Here is a 23,396-nt window from a genome sequence, read left to right as displayed (position 1 = left end):
TATGAAAGTACTAGTACTCAAACCTGTCATAATTAGAGCTCAGGGGAATCATTCATGACACTGAGGCATTTTTAGAGACTTTTCTTAAAGCTAAAATGCAAATGAGTGTTAGTCTAGTTCTAAAACAGTAATACATAGTTTATTTAATAAAGCAATTTTGGTAAAGTATCGATATACACAAAACAACAGCTAGGAATCATCAAAAAAGCCAAAACATTTAAATCAAGTGTAGAAATGTAGAAATGATGAATGTTCCAATTGAAAATCTGCAGAACATTTTGCAGAGTTCTGCATGCACAGATAAGATTAGCATTTTCTGCAATATCATAAATATATTAATTACATTTATGCAGTCAAGATGTTATGACTATGCCTAGCTAAAAAAAAAAAAACACATACACAGAAAACTATGAACAATTATTATGACTATGTTTGTAAGTGAACACTACTAGTGTTTTGTATACTGCACAGTATACACTGAATACTACTTTAAAAAGCATTTCTGCATATGCATTGTGAAATAATAAACTTAGTAGAATGCTATATTGTTGTCGTTTTGTGTTGACTTTTAAATTAGTAGTGCCGTCTAGTTTAGGGTGACCATATTCCAGGTCATGTCCGGCCGGGATTTCGAGATCGCCCAAAATATCCGCGATTCGGCTTTTGCTTTCTCGTCGCCATTCATTTTGTTTACATGTACACCTTTTGATTCAGTAGTACTGAATTAATTCCGATTGGTTAATCTGAATGTAGTGTTTACATGAACGCTAAACAAGTGATCGGTTGATGTGCGTGTAAGCATTGCTAAGAAAATTCCTGTGTTTTCGTCTCGATCGGGATCCGTGTGAATCAGAATGCATGACCTGCAAAGCTGGCACGTACGTGTCAGTGTCAAATAACGTAATAATGTAAACATAATGAATGGTGACTATAGAAAGCAAAAGACGAATCCCGGGCATTTTGGGCGATCTCGAAATCCTGGCCAGATATGTCCTGGTTAAACAGGACGTATGGTCACCCTAGTCTAGTTAGCATTTTGGAAATAAAATAAAAGGTATTTTTGCATTTACACCCTAATTTTATGTAAACATTTCTTAACTGGTAGAATCACACTGCCAATAAAATATCAAGCTGAGTGCTTTGTATTATGGGATATAGAAAATGTGCATACTGTGCACAGTTTACATACTGGACTGACAATGAATTTTATTGTATTGAATCAAGAGCATGATCAAGATAAGTGGTACAATAAAATATACAAAAGAGGAGAACACATTATCAATCATCTCCACCCTTCATTTCCTCCACTTAAGCTCAAACTTCTAGTCATCTCTAACCGCAGCTCACTAGAATGCACGCAATGTCACTTAGGAGCAGAACATCAAGATTGAAATTAAATCAAAAAACATAAAACCTGCCAGCACTCTCTTATCACTGCAGAGACCGGATCCTCAATTCAGTTCCATCTCTTTCCATTCCGGACCACCCAGACTGACCATCCTGCTTAAGATCTCTATGATTACACTAGTACAACAGGGATCTCGATACAAAACCCTCTTTTGATTCTTCCCATGTTCCCAAAACAAAGACCTCATGTGAACAAGAGTATAAAACAACACACACACACAGTGTATTCCCTACAGGTTGATGGCAATCTTTTGTGTATTACCAAAATCATAGATCCACCAAATGTTTAAATAACAAACATTTTCTTTATATTTGCATATTATGTCCAGTGGGGTTCAAAAGGCCACTTTGTAAATCTGCAAATAAACAAAAAGGTTTAGGATTGTGAAAAATGTACACAAAGGAAATAAGATCCTGAAATTTTTCTTCGCTAATCATGACTACTTTTGTGACTGACTATGTGAACTCCTTTGTACAGACGGTCAAACGACACTTCAAATTCAAAACTACATGTTGATGTTTCAATTCAATCCATCCCCGCCAAAACAACAAACAAAAAAAAGTTGCCAGCTTTCTTGATCATTTTCACAAAACTTTCATGGCCCCCAGATTATTTTGTTGATTGAATATCTGAACATGCAATATATATTAAAAGAAAGAACAGAGCCTTTGTTCTAGCTTCATGCATTTTGTTTTTTATCAACACTTGAATGTAAGTTTCATAAAAATCAATATTTTGAACAAAAAGCTGAGAAAATGGTATATTTTGTCGAAGACTACAGTGTGCATAAGCAGTGCTTTTATCCCTTGCTTCTGTTTCTTTTAATCCGGAGATTCTGCACTCTTTCAGAAGATGAGTAATAGCACCCCAAACAGTATAACAGTGACAACCTTACAGGAAAATTCAGTCAATGGCTGGGAAGCGTTGTGCCATAAATGACGGAAAATCCATCAGAGTTCAAATAAGTTTGAAAAATTAAAAACAGAAGCATTACATGTTATAAACTGTGGCGATCACCTTTAGATTTTGAGTCCTTATATAAATACTCATTCCTGCCCTGAAAGACCTCCTTTAAAACCAAGAAAGGTGATACTTCCTCTCTGTCAACTCTAAGGGTCCTTATCAGCCTCACTCTCTCCCTCTCCGCCACAGGTACGCCTCTCTCTCCCCTCCACTGAGGAAATGTGCCTCCCAGGGAGACGTCAGATAATCGCCCTGCTGAATATTGCAATATTCCCAGACAGCCTTGTAATGGCCTCTCTCGTTTCGTCTGCTGGTGGATGGAGAGGGAGATAAAGCAGGATCCCAGCGGGATGGCGAGAGACCGGACCACCTCTCCTCCCCCTTACTGGCAAACCACATGAGGATTCAATATAAAATCATTCTCCCTCGCAGGCTTTCGCAGACAGACAGCTGTCTATTAATAGTTTATGGCCTGCCCTTTGGAGTAAATGTTAAGACTTGACTTGAGACTAGTAACATTTTTATTTTTGTGCAGGAGAATGTCAGGGGGTGTCGTGACCATAAAGAGAAAGAGGGGGAAAAATGGTCCCGCTCACTTTCTTCACCTCTTCGTCTTTTCAAATCTTTAAGATGGCTATAAAAACCAAGGGCCAGGACACAAACAGAGGACGACACAACCACAGGAATCTCCGCTTCTCTCTCAAAACCTCAATGCCCATGGAGAACAAGGCAGAACAGTCTAGAATGTCAATTAGCTAATGGTTCTCAACTGGTTTACAGGATCCAGATTTCATGGCCAAAACATTAAATTGTTTTTGTATGAAGTAATGAAAAATGTCCTTAAAATTAAACACAGAACTGTATTTAATATTATCTGGGTCACATTTTCTTGCACATACTTTTTCTCATAGTTCTTGAGAATGAGGAAATGTTATGTAACCTATTTATGCAAGCATCTGGTTAATTTTGCTTGCATCTACAAAGCGACACATGAATTTGCAGCAAAATAATAGGATTTGATTGGGCAGATGGTATAAACCTTTTTACTTTACCATACTAACTATAAATGGCTGCATTGTTAGTTGCAATTAGCATTTTTTTTTTTTTTTTTTAGAACAGACCCGTAACCCATTTTTGCGTTGCATCCGTCTAGTTGAGACCCACTATAACAAACACACGGCAAAAACACTTCCTGCTGGGAACTCTTCTGCATTTATTTAGACCATTACATCTCTCTCATCCCTCAGGCAGAGAGTGAATGGAAAGGTGAGGGGTCCTGATAGAGGAGGTCATCCGCATCATTTTCAGACGTTATGCTCAGAGAGTAGGGCACCTAGACTTTAGGAGAGATAGAGGAGAGATGGAGAGAACTTTCTGCTTCTGCCTTATGCTATTTATATCCAAATGGCCCCAGAGTATAGATGTCCAATGGTGAAATAAAGGATAAATTAACAGGGATGAAGAAAGGAAGTAAAAGAGAGTGTGCGATCCTAACTAGTCTTAGATCACAATATATTATACATTTTACTACAAATATCAATATATAGTATTTCATTTCTTTACAGGTTTTATTCTAGAGACAGTAAAATAAACTATGTACATACCTATAATATTACACACACATATACAGTGAGGAAAATAAGTATTTGAACACCCTGCTATTTTGCAAGTTCTCCCACTTGGAAATCATGGAGGGGTCTGAAATTGTCATCGTAGGTGCATGTCCACTGTGAGAGACATAATTAAAAAAAAAAATCCAGAAGTCACAATATATGATTTTTTAACTATTTATTTGTATGATAAAGCTGCAAATAAGTATTTGAACACCTGTCTATCAGCTACAATTCTGACCCTCAAAGACCTGTTAGTCTGCCTTTAAAATGTCCACCTCCACTCCATTTATTATCCTAAATTAGATGCACCTGTTTGAGGTCGTTAGCTGCATAAAGACACCTGTCCACCCCATACAATCAGTAAGAATCCAACTACTAACATGGCCAAGACCAAAGAGCTGTCTAAAGACACTAGAGACAAAATTGTACACCTCCACAAGGCTGGAAAGGGCTACGGGGAAATTGCCAAGCAGCTTGGTGAAAAAAGGTCCACTGTTGGAGCAATCATTAGAAAATGGAAGAAGCTAAACATGACTGTCAATCTCCCTCGGACTGGGGCTCCATGCAAGATCTCACCTCGTGGGGTCTCAATGATCCTAAGAAAGGTGAGAAATCAGCCCAGAACTACACGGGAGGAGCTGGTCAATGACCTGAAAAGAGCTGGGACCACCGTTTCCAAGGTTACTGTTGGTAATACACTAAGACGTCATGGTTTGAAATCATGCATGGCACGGAAGGTTCCCCTGCTTAAACCAGCACATGTCAAGGCCCGTCTTAAGTTTGCCAATGACCATTTGGATGATCCAGAGGAGTCATGGGAGAAAGTCATGTGGTCAGATGAGACCAAAATAGAACTTTTTGTTCATAATTCCACTGAACGTGTTTGGAGGAAGAAGAATGATGAGTACCATCCCAAGAACACCATCCCTACTGTGAAGCATGGGGGTGGTAGCATCATGCTTTGGGGGTGTTTTTCTGCACATGGGACAGGGCGACTGCACTGTATTAAGGAGAGGATGACCGGGGCCATGTATTGCGAGATTTTGGGGAACAACCTCCTTCCCTCAGTTAGAGCATTGAAGATGGGTCGAGGCTGGGTCTTCCAACATGACAATGACCCGAAGCACACAGCCAGGATAACCAAGGAGTGTCACTGTCAGAAGCATATCAAGGTTCTGGCGTGGCCTAGCCAGTCTCCAGACCTAAACCCAATAGAGAATCTTTGGAGGGAGCTCAAACTCCGTGTTTCTCAGCGACAGCCCAGAAACCTGACTGATCTAGAGAAGATCTGTGTGGAGGAGTGGGCCAAAATCCCTCCTGCAGTGTGTGCAAACCTGGTGAAAAACTACAGGAAACGTTTGACCTCTGTAATTGCAAACAAAGGCTACTGTACCAAATATTAACATTGATTTTCTCAGGTGTTCAAATACTTATTTGCAGCTGTATCATACAAATAAATAGTTAAAAAATCATACATTGTAATTTCTGGATTTTTTTTTTAGATTATGTCTCTCACAGTGGACATGCACCTACGATGACAATTTCAGACCCCTCCATGATTTCCAAGTGGGAGAACTTGCAAAATAGCAGGGTGTTCAAATACTTATTTTCCTCACTGTATATACATTCACAGTAAAACTGTGGTTGGGGAATTTTGCTGATATATAGTCCTAATTAACTCACTAGCATACAAATGAATTTGTTCATTTGGTTATGAGACTCACTGGAGACTTTGCTCACATGTTTAGTAAAGTCTCCTAAACATTAATTATTTAATGTAAAGCTGTCCTAGGTGAATTAATGCAAGTTTACCATTGCTCCAGTTTTCGGTGGGCATGGAGACACACACACATAGAGAGAGAGAGAGAGAGAGAGAGAGAGAGAGAGAGAGAGAGAGAGAGAGAGCAACCGAGGGACTAATGCTGATCAAATGATCACTTTTATCACATCAGCCTCCCAGAGTCCCAAACTTAATATGGCAGCCACCAACATTCCAGATATGACTTTTAATTTGAGATCTGAGATCAAAAAGCAGTTTTGAAACATTATTACCTCATTTTTTGAAAACCTGCTGAGGATATTTCTATATCTATATTACAGATATCCTCAGGCGAACACAAGGGCATGAAGGTATATAAGTGGCTGTATTTTTTATTGCTTAAGAGTCCCAGTTTTAAAGCTATTGAGGCATCACTGAAGGGATATTATTTGTCAAAATAATGACATACATTTGACACATTCAAAAGCAGTTTCTCTTCCTGAACGTGTCTGTGCACCGCATTAGGTCAATCCATGTCCCCTGAGCCTGTCATTTTACAGTAAATGTGCTGAAAGCCTGGCACTGAACCGCAGTTCCCATACGATGTGCTAAGCAGCGGAGGATTGTGGGAAATGAAGAATGGTGTCCAAACATATCCACTAGTAGGCTGAGAGGAAGCTCAGCTTGAGAGGGTTAATGAAGGCCTAATGAAGAAGCAGAGATCGCTGTGTGCAGGCCAGGCCGCTCATAACTCAACCCTCACTGAAGCACCACTGCCAGAGGGAGGGAGAGCAACAGAGAGAGAAATGCTTTCCCACCAATTTCTGGGACAAAATTGCACAAAATGACAAAAAAGTTTCAAACACTCCCCTCATCTGCCTGTGTTCGGACATCCATCATGCCATAACTATATGAATACAAGTACATTTTAATAACTCACTGACAGTCTCACTTGGGTGAGAACCTGGTAACTGTAACAGCTCAGTAAACAATATTGAGTAACTTGCTGAAGGATCGAAGGATTCTCAATAGCAACCCGAGTGTGTGTAACTTTAAGAGAGCAACCATGCATCTGTGTTGTTTTATTTTCTTTGTTTTTATGATTTAATTTATAATCATTAGTCATTTATGTAGTTGCCATTTGATTTACCATTTAATCATTATATTATTATTATTAGTCGTCATTTGTCATTTTATGTTTTTTTATATTACTTATTAGTTTACTTATTTCCTTGCTCTTGCTATTGTTGTTTAACTTATATTATACATATTATATACATTTTGTTTTCATGAGTAGGAGATAAGAGAATGTCTCCATGTCAAGGTTTTAAACGTCACAGGACGATGTTGTGAAGCAGTAATCTTCCATCGTTTTTGCTGTGGTATATAATAACACTTATTGGATTTGTACTGGTCAAATGAAGTCTGAGCATTGAAACATATGCAACTAAGTTTATTCAATAAACTGCTCTTTTTATTATCATCACTTCATCTCCTGCTTCTGCTCCTCCTTGGCTTTCTCATTTAAACTCTCAGGCTGATAGAAGACTGTTCATACAGTTTTGCCAGACAAAATGGGACATCTTCCGACAGGGATTCGCTGTCCAGGGTCGGATCTGACGTGGGGATCCATCCAATCTAATATTTCATTTTGGCCGCTCACAATATTCCCAGTTAGTTGGTCTATTTTTACTCAGCTCCGAAGCAGAATTAGCCGTTGTGCTTCAGAGCAGATTTCAAATCAGCAACGCAACTGCATTTTTAGGTGAAAAACACCTGGCCAAGTAACAACAGCTTCAATCCATTCACTTTGCTCTGATACAGTTGCTTGTAATTTGACTGTGGCTGCAGGCAGAAGCAGAGTCTCGGAGAGCCCAGCAGGTGCCACGACATTTAGCTGGCCCTCTTACCAACGATCTGTCACCGCCAGGCACCCAGGCTTGTAATTACATGGGGACTTTGCCAGAAAACTTTGACGCACTAGCTGTGGCACGTACACTCTTGCTGGGATTTTCTTATTGTTTCTGTCAGGCGTAATGAAAGAGACAAGTGGGCCGCTGCAGCTCTCGACCCTCTGTATATCGGCATAAAGGTAGGAGGAGATATGAATAAGATACAGAAGTGATGTGTGTTTTAGAATAATTGTAATTACCGGAACACTGCAGTATACCTTTTTCAACAAATGATGAATATTATCTAGCGAAGAGGTGGCTGTGTAGCTCCCTGTAGTGTGTGAGTGGGTTATAAGCGATTTGTCATCATTATGGCAGTGCTGTGCAGCTGAAACTTTATGTTCACAGTATTGAGGAACATTACTATTAAAGGTAAAGTGTTACAATATTGCATTACAATATAGTAAATTGTTTATTTTTACTAATAACATTAGGATGGTGTGGACAAGTTTGTCAGCACTTAATTTAAGTCATAAAGGCTATACCATGAAAAGGTTTTTTTTTTTTTTTTTTTGAGAAAGGATGTATTAAATTGATCAAAAGTGACAGTAAAGAATTTTACATCGTTACAAAAACATCTATTTCAAATAAATACTGTTATTTTGAACTTTCTATTCATTAAAAAAAATCCTTAAAAAAAGGGGTTACTGTTTTGCAACGTCAAAAATATTATGCAAAACAACTGTTTCCAACGTTGATAATTATAAGAATTTTTCATAGAGCAGCAGATCAGAATGTTCGAATGATTTCTAAAGGATCATGTGACACTGAAGACTAGAGTAATGAAGCTGGAAATTCAGCTTTGCCATCAGAAATAAATAAAACTTTAAAACAGCTATTTTACAATATTACTGTTTTTAGTGTATTTTGATCAATTGCAGCCTTGGTTAGGATAACAGACTTCTTTCAGAAACATGAAATACATTTTATACTCCATACTCCATGAAAAACAATCTAATATTTCATTTTTGACCAAAAAATCTACAGAACAGCTCTATATGTAAAATTTGTGGATTTCACTGCAAGCAATAACACTCACATACATTATTTCTACTACAATACTTGCATCCCTAAAAAAAAAAAAATATATATATATATAATTTATATATATAATATTATATATATATAATTATATAATATTAATGTGCTTTACATTAGTACATACAATTAACAAATAACAAGTTACTTGATAACAGTAATCTGACTAACCCCAACACTGTACGCACAGTCATGGCACTGACAATGAGGGAAAAGGACAAGCATCAGCGCTACGTTTTGTTCAGTTAGAGAAAGCTGCCTCATAATGGCATGATGGGAAATGATGAAGAGAGTCCTGTCTGTCAGCATAAAGAGAAGGAGAGAGAGGAAAGACAGTGTGTGTGGAGCCAGAGTGCCCAGCGAGAGGCAGGTGGAGACTTTCCAGGCCTTATTACCAGCGTAATTACACACACCTGAGCCAGCCTTGCATGACAGGACAGTAATTAAAGAGTTGAGAAAAGCATGAGAGAGAAACACACACACACACACACACACACACACACAAAGCACTCACATCCGGAGATCTGCCAATGGTTAAAGAGGGAGAGGAGAATAAACAGACGAGATTAAACGATGCATGAACACACATACATCAGGTGATTTGTAAAACGTTGGAGAAACGGGGTGGAAGATGTCGCTCTGTGGCGGTCACGAATAAAAAGGCATGTATAATTAGACTGGCGAAGGTGATGTTGATATATTGAGTTAATATATCACTCCTGGGGGTACAGACGATTAGCAAAGGCTAATGCTAACCTCTGAGTAAATAATTTAACCGTGGTAAAATATTTTGACAACCCTCTGCACGCCAATACCTCTCCTGACTGATGCGAACAGAGATACGGTCTTGAGACCGGCAATGTTAAACAGTTTAATATACTAAAAATATTTGCACAAATTAGGCAAAATATGTTTTTTAGATCGCACCCAAGGCAGTCTATGTTACCTGGAGAAAGCTTTCCATTAACATCTCAGTGGCATTTTCATAGCTGGCATAGAACCCAGAGATATGCGATTTGAAGTCATTTTTGTTCATGACTATAAACAATTTTTTCAACTTTAAAATAAATCCCTTGTTATTAATCACTAATCACAGGGACGTAACTTAAAATAAGCTGATGGAACTACACTGCAGGAATGCACAACCCTTCACTAGCGTCTTTTTGTTTATTAATTTTTAAATATTTATTATTTAAATTACTTAAATGTTAAACATTTTAATGTAATATTTTTATACTTTAATAATACAAAAATAATAATATATAAATAATAATAATAATATATATATATATATATATATATATATACACACATTATCTATCTATCTATCTATCTATCTATCTATCTATCTATCTATCTATCTATCTATCTATCTATCTATCTATCTATCTATCTATCTATCTATCTATCTATCTATCTATCTATCTATCTATCTACCTATCTATCTATCTATCTATCTATCTATCTATCTATCTATCTATCTATCTATCTATCTATCTATCGTGTCTGTCTATCTATCTATCTATCTATCTATCTATCTATCTATCTATCTATCTATCTATCTATCTATCTATCTATCTATCGTGTCTGTCTATCTATCTATCTATCTATCTATCTATCTATCTATCGTGTCTATCTATCGTGTCTATCTATCTATCTATCTATCTATCTTTACATATATATATATATATATGCAAAACAATGCAGTTATGTCAACAAAAGTGGAAAAAAATAAAGATCCACTTCAAATTGGATATAATGAATAATCCTGAATAATACAACAAAATTGTTTTTAAATTAAGAACAAAATATTTTAATGAAACATTATTATATAATGTACCCGATGTATTCAAGCATGTGAAAAAGCTGTGAATAAATAATTTAAAACAGTAACATAAATCAAATAAATAGAAAAGTGCATTACAGTAATTATTTTAAAAAGTAACTGATATTATGTTAAATTTAATATGTAACATGCTGCTTGTTACTTGAAGTAATCTGACTAAACCCAACACTGTACAGTCATGGCAATGACAATGAGGGAGAAAGAAACCTTGACATCTTTCAAAAGACACAATACAAATGTAATGCAAGATTCATTTTTACATGGTGTTTGAACATAAATGTGTGTTGGCAGTGTGTATAAGCAACCATCCTATAATGGTAAAAAAAAATCTTTTTTTATAATCCCCACAAATCAGAAACACAATCATAAATCATAAATAAATGTCTCACAACGAGTTGTTCCAGTTTTCTCCCTACTGTGAGGTCAAAGAATGGTGACAATCTCTGCCCTATTAGCATAGATCCCGCCCTGAGTGATCCGCACACAGTCCGCCATATTTATATCATCGCTAGAACAGCTAGTGATAAAATGTCTGAGCTATGTAATCATTATAACTGTTCAATATTTGGATGTAGTAATGAACATAAGAGTCTCCATAAACTCCAGGCATCAGAGCCACTGAGGAAGCAGTGGATGAATTTCATTTATGAAGGGAATATGCCCAAGAAATGAGCTAAATTCGTATATGTTTGTGGAAATCATTTTACACCAGACTGCTTTACAAACGAGGGTCAGTTCAACGCTGGATTTGCGCAAAAGTTGCTTCTCAAATATGTGTCAATACCAACTGTTCATGAACTTCATATCCCGAACACTTAAGTGCTTTATAATTTGTGAATGTTTGCAAATCACTTTTCTGAAATGGTCTCTGACTGTATTCACAGAGAACAGAGCCATGTTGTTATTTTTTATACCCGAAAACGCTCACCGTCTGTCTAATTCATAAACGCACATTTATTATGCACAATACAGTCAGGTGATTAACTGTGTATGTTTTCTGTAAATATAAAAGACTTGTACTAAGAGTGGAATGTTTATTTGCAAAGGCCAGCCACATCAACACATATCAGTAACACAAGGTATGTTGGTGGCCAACATCTTTACAAGAATTCATAGATGATCATGAAGCAAAATGCTAACCAATAAGTTGTAACTCTCAACAATTACATTTTCATTTAAAGATACACGAAAACTTAGAGACTTCAGAGAATTCTAATAAATGATCTGGGTGGTATTTTGATCTGAAACTTCACAGACACATTCTGGGAACACCATAGATTTATAATACATCTTGTGAAAAGGGGCATAATATGTCACCTTTAGAGATGCACCGATATGAAATTTCTCAGCCGATACGATAGCGACTATTCAAAATGATATCGGCCGATGCCGATATACCGATAGTTTGGTTTTTCTTATGGATAAAAAATCTCTCCCAAATAATGCTGCAAACTATACAGAGAACCCTCTCCTTTGTTACGCTATAATATTAGAGGTTAAAATTAACAACAAAGCTATATTCAACTGCTATTTATTTCCAGATATAATATTTACACTCAAATAAAAGCTGAAATGTTTGTATACTCATGACACATATAAGGTAGCTTTCATAAGCACTTGTCTTCATGGCAAATTTATTCAAACATACATATATAATTAACAGTAAATAAAGCTCCTCTCTCGATTTTTTTGAGACATGAGACACGATAAGGATTTCAGTAAGATATCTTTCAAGTTTTTCTAGCCTAGAAAATCGCAACTTTACATTTTCTGCCGGCCTTAGTACACGATGTAACTACAGAAGAGTCAAGTTTTAAATAGGAAAAATATCGAAACTCTTTGGTAATTTTTTTTGAGAGAGATGCTAATGGTCTTGTCCGATTCACTGATCTATGCTAAGCTATGCTAAAAGTGGTACTGCCAGACCCGGAGATCGGCTGAATGGATTCGAAAACGGTAAAACTCAACTGTTTAACTCTGGGGGAGTTGTAAAATGAGCCCATTTCCAAAAAAGTGGAGTATTCCTTTAACTAACTCAACACGAGAGATTTTCAGTGTGATTTACAGCCGGTCATGTTTTACCGCACCCTTTTAAATGACAGGATATAATCGGCACTGATCATTGGCTGTTTTTAAACAATCGGCCGATGGCCGATAGTGAAAATAATTGCTTTTATCGGCCAATACCGATTGTTGGCCGATACATCAGTGCATCTCTACTTCAAATATATAGTTCAAAAGTTGTAATAGGTCAGTCACTACCAAAACAGTAACAACATCATGTACGTCAATGTCAAAGAGTAGACTGTTTCAAGTAGTGCTAACTGCAGAGCCAAATGAGCCAAATGGATGGAGCTCGACCCAGTCCAGCTCCACCTCTGTGGATCTAAGGGGTGGAGCTTAACCTAATTAGGTTTAGAGATAGGGTTAGGGTTAGGTCTGGCTGAATCTTTTAGCTCAACCAATTAGGATCACGCATTGGCACTGCAGTGACCAATGTTCAGAACCCTGTTCTGAAAAATGCCCAGCAGTCATTTCTCAATTTGTTCCAGTAATCATCCATATCCACTTTTCATAATGTAAAAACAGCAAACTCTCAGTCCTTCTGGTGCAAATGCATTCACCTGCATTCATCAAAACAAAGACGGGCAGAGACCACTTAAGAGGGTCGGACAGTGGTCAGCCAGACATTGTTTTGATCTTGTGTGCTGCAAAGAGAGAGATTGCGGGTTTGGGAGTTTTTGAAATCACAGCTAAAACTGAATTATCATTTCAGAGATGGGCTTCTGAAAGGTTTGTCTTTTGAAAAGAACAGCCAGATCTATACATCAAAGAACAAGGGCCTCAGAATATCGCTTAAGAAACCAGAGGTCATCAGGTGGACTGTGGGGAAAGTGCTGGGCAAAAAACTTAGATTTTTTCTCATAACTAGCAATGGTTGAGTGTTCTAAACTGCTCTTTGAACATAATCATATATTAAGGACAGACTTTTTCATTAAAATTCTATTTTATTAACCAAAATCTTCTTTTGACATGACTGGAATGCCATGGTGACCCATTTAAGATCAGTTATATAATAGACATTTTAACAGGCTAAAAAGTGTTTTGTCTTATTAAAAACCACTTTGCATAACAATTTCTGCATAAAACATTCAAATGTAATGTTCCTAAATTGTGCCCATAAGATGAAAAACTGATAATGAATTAAGCACCATACTGCGTAAATCAAGCCTGGGGTTTAAGGCAAGCCAAGATATTCTTCACAGATGTATAATAGAAAATTAAAATAGCAGCTATAAAACACAGAGGATGTTAGGGAATTATAGCGAGATAGAATTAAAGCTGTATGTCAGCAAAAATACACTGCTCTTGAAGTCTCTCCTTACAAGAACCCTACAGTACTTCGATGGCGAAACAACAAGACATGCTTTTTTCAGCATTCATTCCCTCTGGAGCATAAAGAAAGCCACGTTTGAAAAGCTTGCATTTATGTACACTAGACTACAGGATAGCGTTAAATGTCACAGCACGGGCGTTACTTTCGTGACCACTCTGGGGCTCTTGATCTGTTAGATAATACGCCAGTCAGTAAATGTCAACTAGCACATGCTGTCCTCCCAATGGATAAAAAATGGAGTACAAATGCTAACAGCTTATTTGACAATAATGCCATAGTCACTTTTTTTGAAAAATAGACTGCAGCTGAGGAACATGCAATTTCTTGAGGGAAATATTACCCACTTTTTGGCTTTCTAATGGATTGGATACAGGTGTGTTGTGAAAATGAGGGGAAACAGAAGCGTGTGTCAGTGTAACATGAGCATACAACTAATAGAGCATTGATCAATTAGTTATCAATTAGACAGCAGTGCTAGACTGTAATTAAGGGCTATCCACTGTGCATGTCGAAACAAAAGAACAGGGGCCATAGAAAAAGTGAACAATTCACATAACACACATACAACTATTGAAGTATATTTCTGTTCATTAGTTCACAAAACTACAAAAATGTTTATCTTAAAAAAAAAATATATATATATTTCAGATCATTTATTCTCCAGAAGGTATGATAGCTATCTATCTTTATAATCATTTGTGCATCAGTTTATCATCGACTCTTTCTGCAAGTTACACTGTTACAACAGTAGGCACTAACAAGTATGAGTGAGTTACTGAACCAAACCAACTCATTCAGAAATAAAACAAGTGACTGGCTTTTTGAAAGAGTCATTAAATCCTTCACTCAACTGATTTGTTCAAAAACCGTAATTCATTCAGGAACAAAATAAATGACAGTCTATGAATTGAAGCATTACAGCTTTAACAACATTGCATAACATTCTCTGCATAAAACATTGTGTGTGTGTGTGTATATATATATATATATATATATATATATATACACACTCACCTAAAGGATTATTAGGAACACCATACTAATACTGTGTTTGACCCCCTTTCGCCTTCGGAACTGCCTTAATTCTACGTGGCATTGATTCAACAAGGTGCTGAAAGCATTCTTTAGAAATGTTGGCCCATATTGATAGGATAGCATCTTGCAGTTGATGGAGATTTGTGGGATGCACATCCAGGGCACGAAGCTCCCGTTCCACCACATCCCAAAGATGCTCTATTGGGTTGAGATCTGGTGACTGTGGGGTAGGCCGTGGAATTTAAACGATGCCCAATTGGCACTAAGGGGCCTAAAGTGTGCCAAGAAAACATCCCCCACACAATTACACCACCACCACCAGCCTGCACAGTGGTAACAAGGCATGATGGATCCATGTTCTCATTCTGTTTACGCCAAATTCTGACTCTACCATCTGAATGTCTCAACAGAAATCGAGACTCATCAGACCAGGCAACATTTTTCCAGTCTTCAACTGTCCAATTTTGGTGAGCTCGTGCAAATTGTAGCCTCTTTTTCCTATTTGTAGCGGAGATGAGTGGTACCCGGTGGGGTCTTCTGCTGTTGTAGCCCATCCGCCTCAAGGTTGTGCGTGTTGTGGCTTCACAAATGCTTTGCTGCATACCTCGGTTGTAACGAGTGGTTATTTCAGTCAAAGTTGCTCTTCTCTCAGCTTGAATCAGTCGGCCCATTCTCCTCTGACCTCTAGCATCAACAAGGCATTTTCGCCCACAGGACTGCCGCATACTGGATGTTTTTCCCCTTTCACACCATTCTTTGTAAACCCTAGAAATGGTTGTGCGTGAAAATCCCAGTAACTGAGCAGATTGTGAAATACTCAGACCGGCCCGTCTGGCACCAACAACCATGCCACGCTCAAAATTGCTTAAATCACCTTTCTTTCCCATTCTGACATTCAGTTTGGAGTTCAGGAGATTGTCTTGACCAGGACCACACCCCTAAATGCATTGAAGCGAATGCCATGTGATTGGTTGATTAGATAATTGCATTAATGAGAAATTGAACAGGTGTTCCTAATAATCCTTTAGGTGAGTGTATGTAAGATCGTACATGTGATACACAGATGGATAGAGTATGAGTTAGCAACAGTGACAGCTCTCTGTCTCTACAAGATAATAATGCTAATAGTGCCCTCTGAAGTGGGGTCAGATGAAAAAGATGGCAAATGATCAGCTAACATGACAGCTGAATGCACAATAGCATTCACCAACATGCTGACAGCCACACAATCCTCTATTTTCCAACAGAGACAGACAGACAGAGAGTGAGTCTCGGACTTTGCAACTAATGAAGGATGCTCCAAAAATGACAAGTGGAGGCCACTGGCTCCATCGTTTTCTCAAGACTTGCTAGTGGTGTCCAGCAGAGCCCCCATAACCCTGCATTTTAATCAAACCTCTCCTCATGAATGATAGCATACTGCCTGCACTCAGCATAAATCAACACTTGCTCACATCCCCTCTTAGATAAAAAATCCTTCAAAGCTGCTTTCCAAGGCCTATATTTTGCTCCTGCAACAAGAATATAAACACATTTTGATCGCCAGGTTCGCATTAGCATTCATAATGCACATGTAAGCAATGTGTATTGCCATTATTATGTAATCAAAAAGAAAATGATTCTTACTGGTCCTCATTGATAGTTGAATGAAGTTACTTTAATGCATTTATGCCAAAAACGATTATTGCTAATATTGTTCAAATGTTGTTTTGAATGACCAAATTCATAAATGTAAATGATCAATTCTTTCACTTTGTTTGAAAAAATACATACAAAATATTTAACATTTGAATGTAAATTGTATTTGATAGTAATAAAGTTAATAGTTTTTAATGGCCCAGTCAGTCAATGGTCACAACAGTTTTATAATTGAAGTACTCAGAAGGGAATTTACTAAGAATTAACTGTGCTTACTGTATTTGCACATACTGTATGTGTGGTTTTGCACCGAGTTAAAAAAAAAAAAAAAGAGAAAAAAAAAAAGGAAGAGTGTGTACATTTATGCATTAAGGAAGACAATTTATCCAAAAACGACTTACACTACATTTAAGGTAAACCAACCCATGACCTTGGTGTTACTAGCACCATACTGCTCGAGCTATCAATCAGATAATACAAATTTGGAAACACAGTAAACATGCCCTCCAAAATCTATGCTGAACGAAATTTGCATTCTGCAAATGCCCATCTTTTAGGTTAATGAATACAACACAGGTGGGTGAAACTGGCCTAAGACGTCAGTCAGTTGTTACAAAAAGACGTTACCTTCATGCAAAGAAACATTCAGCTACACTTTATGGATAGATTCAGCTGGTTTCAGATTAAACGATAGCGATGTCTGTGTTCTAAACATAGTTTGCCGTCTGGAAAAACTGCAGGGAGTAAGGTAGCGTTTGTACCTTCGCATCACATCTCTCTACCTCTTTTCTTTTCTCACTTATGTGGAGTCGTGCTGGGTTTCCTCTGCAGGAGGTGCGTCCTCTTACAGGAAAGGAGAGGAGCAAGGTATACTGGAGATGCAAACATGACACAGAAAGACATGTGTCGTCTTCTCTGGAGTGCCACTGGCATGTCTCTCATCCATCTTTGTTTATCCTGTCTGTAGTCATTCAGAGTTAGTTCTTCTGACACCATGGGTAGGTGCTCGCAAACAACAAGAGTATGTGAGAATGTCTTGTCCTGACAAGAAGTGTCAAAATCAGCGAGCATGTTTCCTTAAACAGCTTGTGAGAAGCAGCGATGTCAGCCTGAGAAAATTACTAGTACTGTCTTCTCTGTCAAAGCTTGCTTTTTCATTCCCTCATAACTCAATGTTGCAGGTAAATCCACCATCATGTGACAAGCACAGGAAAACCAGAGAAAGTGGCTGACAAAGCCTGCACGTAAATACTCACTTAGCTGAGGGCCAGAGCCGTATACAATAACCTACTTTAGAGAAAATGGTGGGAATCCCCATTAAAAAAGTGGGGATTTTTTTCTTCTTCTGATACTGTTACAAATATATGGATATAATATGCCTTTCCCTAATAAAATAATAGACATTTGAAAGATTTGTTTTCTACAATAGATTGTAATATCCACCTCTTTTAGGTGTCTGATATATATAATACATAGAAAACATGAGTGAGTGTGTGAGTGAACTGTCTGAATGAATGAAACTAAATTGTGAACAATTCTTTTTTTTTTTTTTTTGCAAACCCGTTTGACTGATTAGATCATACAAGTGATTCTGGCATCGCTAATGCTAATTCTAAAGAGCTGATAGAAAACACACATGACACTGCTGAAATATTATCAAGGAAACCGATTCTCAGGTTGTTATATGGTAATCTCCACCATCAGACAAGGATTTATCAGTAATATTTTATCGGGGCACAGACGTATTTCCTGGAGTTTGTGCCCCAGTGAAAAGAGTCTAGCGACGCCCCTGACTACGAGACTGCGACTGTGAAAAAACTGAACACAAAACAAGTGTTAGTTCACCAAGAAGGGAGATAAGCAATACATTTACCCACATGGATTCCTCTGTGGATAGACAGAACTGGAAAACCGGACAGCCTGGAGCCCAGAGGGACCATTGGAATACATAATATATCTCTCTAGCCTCTCCAGGCTTTCTGATACAGGCTATAATTCACTATAGTTTTAGCACCTGGTAGCATTTCAAACAAGTAAAGGGGATTTTTGCCCTCTGCACTAAGAAAAAATAAAAAGAGATGTCAGATCCGGGTGTCTATTCATTGAAGTACTACTTCCTGCAACACTATCAACACCTACCTACCTAACCTACCTACACTCTAAAAAATTATTCTGTGGCTTAGTAAATATTACAGAAATATTTAACTTTATTAACTTAAAGGAGCTGTATGTAAGAAATGTATTTCAATTAATCATAAAATGGCCCTGATATGTCACTAGACATTAAGAAATCATGTTCATTTCAAATACTTACATCACTGACAACAGTAGTCCGGCCAGGATATTGTCATTTAAAAAGTGAAGTTGCAGCCCTCAACTGATGTTGATGTTGTCATCTTGTGTTTTGGCCTGATGCTCCACCCTTCACCTATCTACTAATCACGAAGTCAGTAGTGTTTCGGCATCCGGGTTGCCAGCTCTGCTCTAGTTACCACAGCTACGTAGCAGCCTACGTTCCATCTGGCAACCTCGAGTCAGGGGGGAGGGGGAGGGGATACACCGCTCTACAGTAATTTGAAAGTGATTGCAGTACCAGTTTTGGCCACAATCTTACACATGGCTCCTTTAATAAAATCTCTGAATATCGTTTACTTGATTGTTTGAGTTAAACATACCAAAATAATTGACTAAAAATCCAACAGTTAATTTTATCTAAAATTTACAGATATATTTAAGTTTATTTCAATAAAATGATTTAGTATTTGACTAACCAATTATTTCTTTATAATACACTTAATATATTTGTGAAATTTCTATAAAAATATTTGAGAATGTTGAATTAAACTGATCTGTTTCAAGAAACAAAAATATTACTTAAAGGGATAGTTCACTTTGAAATTAAATTTTGGTATGTTTTAGCTTACCTCAAGGGCATCCAAGATGTAGGTGTCTTTTTTTCCGCAGTAGTTTCAATTTTGATATTTTTAGGTCAAACCGTTCTTGTCTGTCATTCATTTAATGCAGGTCTATGGTCACTGTCTCAAGGAGCATGCACAGAGTCCAAATTAAAACAATTCCCCGTCGTCCAAATTAAACAATTCCCCATCGTAAGTACACATTGATGGCCTAAGACACGAAACGAGCGGTTTGTGTGAGAAAACGAACAGTATTTATATCGTTTTTACCTCTTATACACAGCCACGTCCAAGTGATCTGATCTGACGTGTACGCAGACTGGTGCATAGATATATACACTAGATGTCGCCTTGTCTACGGCAGTTCATTGGAACGAATGTCTTTAAGGCGACATCTAGTGTATATATCTATGCACCAGTCTGCGTACACGTCAGATCAGATCACTTGGACGTGGCTGTGTATAAGAGGTAAAAACGATATAAATACTGTTCGTTTTCTCACACAAACCGCTCGTTTCGTGTCTTAGGCCATCAATGTGTACTTACGATGGGGAATTGTTTAATTTGGACGACGGGGAATTGTTTTAATTTGGACTCTGTGCATGCTCCTTGAGACAGTGACCATAGACCTGCATTAAATGAATGACAGACAAGAACGGTTTGACCTAAAAATATCAAAATTGAAACTACTGCGGAAAAAAAGACACCTACATCTTGGATGCCCTTGAGGTAAGCTAAAACATATCAAAATTTTATTTCAAAGTGAACTATCCCTTTAATTCAAATCAATATTATTAATATATTTAACACACTCTTAAGAAATTGAGTAAGTTTACTCAATTAAAACAATGCACCCCTCCCCCTCCCCCACCCTCTGACGTGACGACAACAACGGTTGAGTGAGCGCGGGCTGTTTGAACTCTCTCCAGTCTCCAGAACAACAGTTCTCTTCTCAGCGTCGCAGAATTGGTGCATTTCCTCTGTGAAATTCAGGTTTGTGTATGTTTTATTTTATCTATAAAATCATTACTGTGCTTTAAATCATTTTATTTAATGCAAAACAACATACAGAGGCGTAATTCGACACCTAAACGAGAGTCGCGCCTGTTTTTTCGCGTGATTGAAACGCCATGCATAAACACACGACTTTATTCCTAATGATAATGAATATAATTAAGTTGGATGATAAAATGTCCTCAGAACTGTCACTGTTTGTTTATTGGCAGGTTATGGAGTCAGTCGCTCGCAGCATCTTTCGGCTGTGAGCGAAATGCAGGACGGCGGTCTAAAGTTCGAAGTTCAACCGCAGAGCTCGAGTCCGTCTCCGGCACGAGAACCAGCGCTGATCCGGTGGATATTGGATAACAGACTGGTTGATTACACTTGAATTAGGCTACCTGAATGTTTAAATGTTTCATTTTTACTTATAAAATGTTTGTTAAATGAGTTTAAATGTAGGCAATATTGTATACATGTTACAACAGTGTAAAATATGCTGTATTGCTGTACTCATCGACAATAAAGGCCAATGTCATATATACTGGTGGTTGTATGGAATACTATTTTACAAAGGTTTAGAGAAAATAAAAAAGTTAATATTACTCATAAATATTGTTTTTTAAATGTTTAAATGTTAAATTATTTCTACTCAATTTTATTTGTTAATGCACCAGATGCAGTTACTTAGATTTACTTAGCCTAAATAATAGTTAAACTTTTTACAGTGTACCTATCACTCACAAATCATCTTTCATAAAACTGGAAATTTATGCAGAGAAAAAGCCATTAAGTGTGTTGTTTACCCCTGTAATTGATTAAATTCTTTACAATCTTATTTAAAATTGCATCTTGTTTTTTTTTTTTCATCACTGACATTTCAGTTTTAACATTTCAGAGACGAGCTCTACTACCCAATCTCTGGATTATTTATTCATTCAAATTTAAAGGTAATGAAAAAAAATAAAAATATCTGAGCAAGCATAAAACTGCCTCGATATTGCATCTCACTGCCAAAACAGCGTGGAACATCTGCAAGGCCATGCATCTGCACACAATATCAATTTATTTATGAACAGTACAAGGCGAAGGTTTGTCTCGTCAATATTAATTAGATAAGTGACTGGACAGTCTATGAAGATTACCTATCAACAACAGCCAGAGCTAATTCATTTTCATGGGCTCAATAGTGAAATCACAATACACCCATCTTCTGCTCCATCCCCCCCACCTCACACTTTAAAACTCATTCCGGCTTCAATGCGTGGAACATCCTTGAGGGCAAAATCACACTCTCCACACATGAATTGACCACACTGCAGTCGCAGCAATAAATGTCAAGTGGGTGTTTGTGAGGGAGCGTAGAAGAAGGCTCTGGTGTCCTCTCATCTTCCCACCATCATTTATATGACGAAGCTGTGCGCTTCCTCTTGGAGGACTGTTATTTTCCCTCTCTAATCTGAATAGATGAGCAGCCTCAACACATTCTGATAGGAAAGAGGCTAAATAAATTCTGAGTAAAAAAAAAAAAAAATTGGATAGGGAACATTTTTTAATTTAGTTTATCTTAAAGAAAGCCTGTCACTGGAAGATGAAGAGGAAGATTCTTCCTCTCTTCTACTAAAACAAGAAATATTAGGGCTTGATATGTTTTTTTAAAAAGTATTTTAAAAAGATCAGTCTCAGAAGATTATTATATCTACGGGAGTCCTCAAAGTTTCTTAGAGGTTTAAGGATTAAAAAGAAGAAGGAAGAAAGAAAAAAAAGAACAGTTCATCTAGTTATTTTTATTTTTATTCTGATTAAATCAACACGTGTGTGTGTGTGTGCGTGTGTGTGTGTGTGTGTGTGCGTGTGTGTGTCTGTGTGTGTGTGTGTGTTTGCATTCCATAGAAGTCATACCGGTTTGGAATGACATGAGGGTGAGAAAATGCTGATAGAAGAAGAAGTCTGAGAATAACATGTCTGTTTTCTGCTTTTTCACTTTGACAGATGCAGCCTCAAACCACCAACAATATTTGAGGTTTTGGAAACTTAGTGGGTGTTTATTTCCGCATTCAGTTGAGTCATTAGAAGTTTCCACAAGCCATTTTGGAGCATCTGAGATATGCAATTTGATCCATAAAGAGTTTTATGAAAAAAATTAGTTCAAATCTTGCCAGAAATCTGGTGAACGCGATCAAAAGCTCCAGTGGAGTTATAGCTAGTGATCTGTTCAAGGCCAGAGCGAAGATTAGAGAAGAGATTTCGGCAGCTGGGTGTTTCAGGAGACGGGTCATTCCGCTATAAGCATCAAATCCTGTTTCAACTCAAACCAACTTGTTAATCACTGACCTTGAAATAAATGTGTGCATAACTTTGAAAATATTATCTGATGAATAGAACGATAAGCTTCTTTTATCCAACATTACGCTAATCATCACCTCCTCCCTCTGAAATGTCCCCTCATGTACCACCAACATTATCACACTTCACCTAACCGGCCTTTATTAACAAACTCATTAAAACGGGACCCATTTTTCATGTGTCCTTGGCTAAATCTATTACGCCAGTTTTATTGTGGCCCGCTTTACAAGGGCGTACAACTTAAGACTAAAACAATACTGACTCTGAAATAATCATGTGTTCGCAGTGCCTCTACTGACGCCCCTGAACTCTTACAAGTGAAATATAATTGGGAACCAGAGCCCTAAAATTTTAGTGCTTCATTAAAGTTGTGTTTGCTTTTAGTGCTGCTGTTAAAAAAAAAAAAAAAAAAAAAATTGGGAACAACCTTCCACTCCCTCCAAGTGAGGAATGGGTCATGGTCTAACCTTATGAGTCCTGTGAGACACAC

At 37.5% G+C, this 23,396-nt stretch overlaps 1 protein-coding gene across 2 annotated transcripts in view; it reads right to left on the bottom strand.

Moving 5' to 3' along the window:
• The window catches only part of macrod2 (mono-ADP ribosylhydrolase 2), a 578,061-nt gene that overhangs the window by 61,942 nt on the left and 492,723 nt on the right, over positions 1 to 23,396 (bottom strand). The window lies entirely within an intron of this gene.

Source organism: Rutilus rutilus (genome assembly GCF_951802725.1).
Source record: "Rutilus rutilus genome assembly, chromosome: 20".
Classification (NCBI taxonomy): domain Eukaryota; kingdom Metazoa; phylum Chordata; class Actinopteri; order Cypriniformes; family Leuciscidae; genus Rutilus; species Rutilus rutilus.
The sequence above is the reverse complement of the archived record's forward strand: the minus strand, read 5'-3'. Positions and strand labels throughout refer to the sequence as shown.